We start from the raw sequence: 7,783 nt of genomic DNA, 5'->3' as shown, positions 1-7,783 counted from the left end.
GCGGATAGCATTTTCCATTGCGAGGCCTCTGGGAATGTCTTAGATCCTTGTATTGCTGAGAAGGGTTAAGTTTATCAATATTAGTCATTGCACAGTGTGGCTGTTATTGTGTACAAAGTTCTCTTGGTTCTACTCACTTCACTCAGCATCAGACCATATAAGTCTTTCCAGGCTTTTCTGAAGTCAGCTTGTTCATCATTTCTTATAGCACAATAGTATTCTATTACATCCATATACCACAACTTGCTCAGCCATTCCCCAATTGATGGGCATCCTCTCAATTTCCAATTTTTTGACACCACAAAAAGAGCTGCTATAAATATTTTTGCACATGTGAGTTCTTTTCCCTTTTTTATGATCTCTTTGGGATACAGACTGAGAAGTGGTATTGCTGGGTCAAAGGGTATGCACAGTTTGATAGCCCTTTGGGCATTGTTCCAAATTGTTCTCCAAAACAGTTGGATCATTTCACAACTCCACCAACAATGCATTAGTGTTCCAATTTTCCCACATCAGATGGATATCTTGCCAAATTTTTTGTAAACTTGTTTTCCCCTCCATGGCTTGTTATTTTTTTTTATGAATTTTCTATCACTATCCCCTGAAATCCTTGTAAGATTATACAAATGAATATCTAAATCAAGGTTGGCATTGGCTTGCATTTTTTTTTGTTACACCTTTTATTACTGATCAAATTCTAATCAATAACTTCTTTAGCTCAGACCTGTTTGACACTGTGCTTCTTAGGTAGCTAAACGCCCAATATGTATGAGTTGTCTAATTAGTATATTAGCTTTGACCAAAGAAAACATCCTTCTCTGTTGCCTTTGAATTTTACCCAAGAACTGGCCTAAGAGACCAGGCTAACTTGCTGGATTTCATCGCATAATTGTTGCAGATTTTATGCCAATTTTTTTTTGCAAAAAAGTGGGGTATGGCCATTATGTGATGCTTTAAAATGTGTCAGTATTTGTCTTTTAGTTTCCGCCAGTCTCACACCAACTTTTCACTCACTGAAAACTCTTTCCACAGCTCTATTTCTATGCCGTTCAGCAAATATAATCACTTTTGGCTTGAAGCTCTCAGAATAGTTTTTTTTTTATTTATCCGTAATCAGAAAGAAATGCTTCCCATGTTAATGTATCTTTGGCAGACAAATGCACAGTTTAGCTAGGACAGGAAGATGCAAGTCTTACCATATCACGTGACTTACTGATGGCAGCTTCACCTGCCCGCCTGCTCCACTCACACCTACTGCTGTTCTTCATTGGCTTGTGACAATACCGATAATACTGTAGTGCTCTAAACAAACCACGAAAGTCAGCTTTCCAAAATATACTGACAATGTGCTTGCTCTGAGAATTTGAGGCTCAGGGCTTGTAATGCGCGAGAAATAAATGCGTATCCATATGCCACTGGTGAATACATTGCTTCTCTGTTTACCTTTTAAGTGGCATGATGAACAGGATTATACCATGCAATGATTATGCAATGAAAAGTTATAAACCAATTTTTGGACAAAAAAAAAGCAGGGCTAGACGATTATGTGGTGGTGATGATTATGCAGTGAAATAAGGTAAATGGAATGGCTTGGATCCACACCTACTGTAACCTGGTCCTTCTAAAGTCCTAAGGGACCACACCAACATAAAAACCAATAGTCCTACAATTTCAAGTCATGCAATGTAATATCATATACCACATATGATACTTAAAAGTAAATCATGGACTCAGCTTCTGAATACCCCTTGCCCCCCTGCCTCAACCCTGGTCAGTGGCTGGTAATCGTGCCCAAAAGGGGCATTATGATCTTAAATGCTGGAGTTCTATCTAATGGTTTTAAAGATCCTTCTGTCCCAAGCCACCAAGCTTCAGATTTTTCTCCTCACTACCTCCTCTGCCATATGTGCCTTTGCAATAGCATCTTTCTTCTTCTTCCTCTTCTTCTTCCTCCTCCTCTTTTTCTTCTTTTCTGTTTCTAAAGTGCCACCAAATTCATGTACTCAATTAAGCCTTACTACACGTGTGAAATTGCTAGTGCAAATATTACTCTCTATTTCATAGATAATGTAACCGAGACCTAATCACTAAGTGACTAACCGACTGTCATGTGGCTAATAAGCAGTAGAGTCAGGACTCACATATTCTGACTCAGTCAAGTGTTCATTCCATTACACTACATGTGTAGCAACAGGAAATAAGAGTGTCACCAAGCAACCAGAATAGTTTGGAACTCCAATGAGTTTCTATGTAGATGATGCCAAGATCTACATATCCGACCCTAGTCCCTCTCCTGGGTTATAGTCCTTCATCAACAAGTGTCTATTGGAAAATTCATACTGGATACCCAAGACACCTTAATTCAGCATGTTCCAAATGGAACTTTCTTTCCCCATAAACCCAGCCCTGTTCTAAATTTCCCTGTTTCTTTGGAAGCCACTATAATCCTTCCAGTCTCCCAGGTTCTTAACCCCAACATTAATCTGGACTTCTCATTCTCCCTCCATACCACACATCTAATTAGTTGCTAAATCTTGCCATCTCTTCCTTCCCAACATCTATCACTTTTCTCTACTCACACGGCTGCCGCCTTAGTTCAGGCTTTCATCATCACTAACATATTATCACAGCATCCTTCTTCCTAATCTGGCTCCCTGTCTCAAACCTCTTCCCATTCCAGGCCATCCTACATGAGCCCAGGTATCACCATGAAACTTCCTTGCTCAATAATTTCTAGTGACTTCCTAGTGTTTCTATGTTGTTGTTACTTATTCATTTTTCAGTCATATCCTGCTCTTCATGACCCCATTTGGGGTTTTCTTGGCAAAGAAACTGGAGTGATTTACCATTTTCTTCTCTAGCTCATTTTACAGATGAGGAAACTGAGGCAAATAGGGGTAAATGACTTGCCCAGGGTCACACAGCTAGTAAATGTCTGATGCCAGATTTGAACTCAGGAAGACTCATCTGTCTGACTCCAGGTCCAGCATTACATCCATTGTATAATAAGATATAAACTTCTCTTTTTAGATTTTATGTTCCTACACATCCTGGTCTTAACCTATCTTTCCAATCTCAATGGTCATTACTTTCCTTCCTGCACACTACCATGCAGCCAAGTTAGCTTTCTCTCTGTTCCTCACTCACACCACTCCATGTCCTGTCTCTGTGCCTCTATGTTGACAGTCCCATGTGCCTGGAAGCACCATCTTCTGCATGAAGCCTTTATTATACCCCAACTGCTACTGTCCTCCCACCCAGAATACCTTCTCTTGAGTTACTTTGCATATATTTGTATAAGTCTTCTAAACTTTGAGGATCCTCAGGTCTCCAAGCAAGACTACATCTCCCCTGAGGGGGTCAGGGTGTATCTAATGACCTGGGAGCACTCTTTCCCTTTCATTCTTTCCCAATTAAGTCTAGAGCTGTGGGCTCAAGCGGATGCAGCTAAGTGGCTCAGTGGGTAGAGCTCTGGGCCTGGAGTCAGGAAGAACTGAGTTCAAATATGATCTCAGACACTTATTAGCTGTGTGTCTCTGGGTAAGTAATTTAACCCTGTTTGCCTTAATCCACTAGACAAGGAAATGACAAACCGCTCTGGTGTCTTTGCCACGAAAATCCCATATGGGGTCATGACTAAACAATAATCATTTAAACAATTTACATCAATGAGAATATTTACTGTGAGGATGTAGCAAGAACAGAGAATATAAAGTATATCTCCTTTAACTAGGGGTAGGAAAGATCAAATTCTCTCATCTCTCACATAAATCCCTGGGAAATTGGGGCTCACACACAACATTTGTTACAAAGCCTTCACCCAACCATTCACCCTTTTCAGAGTTACTCATCCTCCTTTGGTAATCCACTTCTCACCCAGCTCTTACCTTTAGTTCTAAGACACCCCATTAAAATCTCTACAGATGGGCTAAATCTGGGTAAGGGTAACTAATAGACTTCAAACCTATTGGTGAGTTTAGGGGATATCTACCCTAATCATGTGAAGATGGAATGGGAGGCCTGGTCAGACATTGAAGACATGGAGTCATCCACTGCATTCTTGGCCATGGCCAGTAGTCTTGATAACTTTGCACAACTCTGACTCACTTAAATCCAATTCATATGAAAGTCAAGACATCACATGGGATCTCATTGGTCTTCTTTAGAAAAGGATGAACAATGGGGCAGCTAGGTGGCACAGTGGATAGAGCACAGGAGGACCTGAGTTCAAATTTGGCCTTAGACCAAACACTTGACATGTACTAGCTGTGTAACCATGAGCAAGTCACTTAATCCCGATTGCCTCACAAAAAAAAGGATGAACAATATTTGCATTTATTAAACTCCTTGTGAGTAGGGATTCACTTAATAAACATGTGTTGATTGATTGATTGAACCAGTAAACTAGTGAGAAGGAACAGGATAATTAATTTTTGATCTGTGATATGACATAGGGAGAATTATTACAATAATATCTCTTAAAAGCTGTACGTTCTTTCCCTAGCGTCTAGAATTAGAAGAAGTTTTAGAGATCATCTAGTCTTTTCTCCTCTATCACCCACTCCAAGATCTTTTGACTTCAGATTTAGGACTCATTCTACAATATTATACTTCGAGATCCAGTGGAAATGTCCTCCTTGCTGGTCTTTGAACACAACACTACATCTTCCTACTCTTGAGAGTTTTCACTGGCTATCCCCATGCCTAGAACTCTTTCTCTCCTCATCTCCACCCCTGGGCTTCCCTACCTCCCTTCAAGTCCCAGCTAAAACTCCCAAAGTCTCAAAGAAGCCTTTGGTGATCACCCCTAATGCTAGTGCCTTAGTAATTATCTCCAATTTATCCTGCATGTAGCCTGTTTGTACAGAGTTGTTTGCATGTTTTCTCCCCTATTAGACTGTGAGCTTCTTGGGAATGGACTCTGTCTTTTGCCCTTCTTTCTCAGCACTTTTGCCATTCTTTCTTAGCACAGTGCCTGATGGCATGCTAGCAGAATGAATGACCATACTGACTTCTTTTGGATATTTCTTGTTCAAAATAAACTGAGCCGCTTTTTCTGAGTAATAGTTTTGAGGGAGGTTCACACTGGCAGACAGCAAATCATAGCCAGACATTAGTGTGAGAGTCATAGAATCTAGAACTGGAAAGAGATCACCTAATCCAAACCCCTCGTTTTAAATTTGAGGAAAACGAGGCCCAGAGAGGTTAAGTGATTTACCCCATACCACACAGTTAAGGAGCAGAGCTGGAAATTCAAATTCAAGTTCTTTGCCTCCAAACCCACTGTTTCTCTTCTGCCCCTGTTCTTTTGTAGCAAATTGAGGCTAGTAGGGAGTTTGCCTTGAGAGCTTGGGCCAGGGGTGGGGAACCTGCTGCCAGTTCTGCGAAGTTTGGATTCATTCGAAGGGCTGCACTTGAGGATCTAGAGGGCTACATGTGGCCTTGAGGCGCAGAGTCCCCACCCCTCATCTGGGCAATGAAAACATCTTAGCCAAGGCAACAAAGTAACAAGAGTCCTGCCCTACTGTGTGGCTCCTTGTTGTACAAGTCGCAGTCCTTAGAAGAGCAATTTCCTTGATTATGTAATTTGTTGTTGTTGAGTCATACTCTTCAGTGACTCCACTTGTTTTCTATTTTTGTTTGTTTAGCAAAGATACTGGAGTGGTTTACCATTTTCCTTCTCTAGCTCATTTCACAGATGAAGAAACTGAGGCAAACAGAGTTAAGTGACTTACCCAGGATCACACAGCTAATATGTGTCTGAGGCTGGATTTGAGAATTTAAACTCAGTGTCCAGTCCAGTGCTGGCTCTCTGTCCAATGTGCCACCTACAGTAAACACATAAAACAGTTCTTAGCCTACTCAACTATATAATCCACTTTGACATAACTCTAAAGGACCAGATATCTATCTGTATCCATCCTTCCTCTACTCTCTACCACATGTCCTTGTCTTCTAGGCTCCTCTTCTAAGAAAACATTCTTCCTTTCTTTAGTTCCACCTTCCTGGTTGAGGTTTTCAGTATGACCAGCAGATGGCAGTAAGTATTGAGAAGCCTATGAAAGCCCTTCGCACCTTGTGAGCAATTGTGTAGCCTTTGTGATGCAGGCATTTGCTTTGAATGCCTCTCCTAATAAAAAGAGCTCATTTCCATTTACACAGCTCTCTCTCTCTTTTTTTTTGTCACCTAGAAAAGTAAGAAGGCTAATCCATTGTAACAGGTTTTGTTACTTTGACCAGATTCACTGTGGAGGAGACTATATGAAATAATTAATGTAGGAACTGGGTTAATGCAATATATTTGCCACAAAACAAGGATTACTTATTTAATCTTGGCTGAAAGCTACCCTTAGGAAATAACATTGAGGAGTCTAAGGTACTCCCAAACTCTGCAAAACATAAAAGAAGTGTCAATATTTCCCATTCAGATTTAACGAGCAACCTCACTTTCCCCTCTCTATCCACATGAAAGACTACATCTTCTAAAAATCACTCAAAGAAACACAATATAATTTTATACAGTGAAAGAGTTCATAGGAAAAATGCCTACATGTCATTAAATTCTATTTTTTCTTGTTTTATCATTATTCTTTGGAGAATAGTAATCCCAGTATTTAATAGAGGTTTTTCTATATTAACATATATATTGTAGCAGGAGTGAATGTCACTGAAGAAAGAAAACATAAGCCTTCTATCAGATATGTTAAAGCACAGAATGGAAAAAAGTTCTTTCTACTAAAGTCCCTGATATAGTTAAATGGTTCAACATCAGATTTTGATAAGGTTTTGTCAGTGGAAATACCATTAATAAAGATGCAGTCCCATTTTCTTTGCCACTGAACTCTGAAGAGCCGTGGTACCTTTTCATCCTTTTTACAGCTAGAATTTCATATATATGTATCATCTCTCGTGTTAGAATATGAACTCTTTGAAAGTAAGATCTTGAAGAAGATAGATGATGCAGTGGATAGAGCACCAGCTCTGGAGTTAGGAGGATGTGAGTTCAAATCTAACCTCAGATAACTTAAAATTTACTAGCTGTGTGACTTTGGACAAGTCACTTAATCCAGACTGCCTCACAAAGAAAGCAGGGGCTTGCCTTTCTATTTGTATCCCTGGCATGGGCACTTGACACATCTCTTTGCACAAGTGAGTGTTTAATAAGTGCTTTTTCATTCATTTATTCATGAGTAAGAGATATTCAAAACCATTAGTATCCAACTACATTTTTCTGAGTTACATATAAATGTCACTACTTGATATTCCAAAATCCCAAATGTATTGAAAAGAGAAAAGAGTATTATAGTTGAAACTACCATGAAGTTTTTTCTCATATGAAACGTCAAATTGCCTTGTTACAAATCCTACCTATTGATCCTGGTTCTAATTTCTGGAACAAGAGAAGATGAGTCTACTCCAGTCCCTTCCATAGGACAGCTCTTCAAATATTTGAAGCCTAGTAGTGGGTCCCCTCCAAGTTTTTTTTTTCTCCAGGTAACACATGGCCAGTTTCTTCACCTATTCTTCATATGACGTGGTTTCCAGAGCTCTCTCTAGTCTAGTTATCCTTTTTCGAATGTATTCTACTCATATTTGTAGAGCCCTCTAAAAAGTACTTTCCTGTGAGATAGGTAGAGCAAATATTATCATCTTCATTTTATAAAGAAGAAAAATTAAGACTCAGAGGTTAAATAATTTGCTCACAAGCAAGCAGCTAGCAAGTCTTAAAGTGGAGATTCACGCCTAGTACTTCTTTTTTGTCACATCACGTTGCCTACTATTA

The sequence above is a fragment of the Phascolarctos cinereus genome, unplaced genomic scaffold, assembly GCF_003287225.1.
Source record: "Phascolarctos cinereus isolate Bilbo 61053 unplaced genomic scaffold, phaCin_HiC Scaffold_4;HRSCAF=312, whole genome shotgun sequence".
NCBI lineage: Eukaryota > Metazoa > Chordata > Mammalia > Diprotodontia > Phascolarctidae > Phascolarctos > Phascolarctos cinereus.
This window is presented reverse-complemented; position numbering follows the sequence as displayed.